Here is a 1,195-nt window from a genome sequence, read left to right as displayed (position 1 = left end):
GGAGAGATGCATTACCCCTGAATGGACTGGGAGAGAGTGTAAATTACCATTTAAACTATAATCCATGTGTGTAGCAGTGCTCAAAATGTATTCATCAATTGCAATGAATGTACCACACTAATGAAAGAAGTTAATGTAGGAAAAGTGGAGATATGAGGAGTGGGGCATATGGGAACCTCCTATATTTTTTAATATAACATTCATTTTGTGTTTTCTGTGTATCTTTTAAAAATAAATGCAGTACATATACACACACACATATATATATAAAGAACTAATAACAATCTTACAACCAAATACATTCTATGAAGCAGCATCACCCTAACATTAAAAGCAGATAAAGATACTAAAAGAAAAATAAAGAAAGAAAATTACAGACAAATATCCCTAATAAACATAGATGCAAAAATTCTCAACCAAATAATTTAAACTGAACCCAAACTTACTTTAAAAGAATGTATACCCTATTATAAACAGTTCAAGTTACAAATGTTAAAAGTACAAGCATAAAAACTAATGCAACAGGAAAGCAACTGTGGCTCAATCAGTTGGGCTCACATCTACCATATGGAAGGCCCTGGGTCCCCCTCCCAGGCCCTCCTGGTTAAGAAAGGATTGGCCACAAGCTGCAGAGAGTCACTGGCAAGTAAGCGCCACAGAGAGCAGACTTAGCAAGATGACACAACAAAAAAGAGAGACAAAACATAGATATAGACATAGAGACAAAACAAAAACATAGAACAGTGTGCAGGAAATGGACACAGAAAGCAGACAATAAGCAAGCTGCAAGGTGGGGATAAATAAATAAAAATAAAATACAGACACACAGAAGAACACAGTGAATGGACACACAGAGCAGACAGCAAGCAAGCCACAAGGGGTGGGGGAAGAAAAACTAATGAAACATGTCAATGGGGGCAAGTATGTGGGAACACCATGCTTTTTACATGATTATTCATAAACCTATATCTTGCCAAATTTAAAAAATTTTAATAAACAATATGAGGCTCCACAGCAATATCCTTATGAGAGAGCTTGATTTGAAGACCAGCTTTGTTTGGAGAGCAGAAAAAACAGTAAAGAAAATACAAGCCAGGAAAGTATGGATCTTGGAAGCCGATATAATTGCAGAAACCTCTCATTTGATGCCAGAGGTTTATGGTATAAACTGATATTATAATTGTATTTATAATGC

Source organism: Dasypus novemcinctus (assembly GCF_030445035.2).
Source record: "Dasypus novemcinctus isolate mDasNov1 chromosome Y unlocalized genomic scaffold, mDasNov1.1.hap2 SUPER_Y_unloc_2, whole genome shotgun sequence".
NCBI lineage: Eukaryota > Metazoa > Chordata > Mammalia > Cingulata > Dasypodidae > Dasypus > Dasypus novemcinctus.
Note: the sequence above shows the minus strand (reverse complement) of the source record.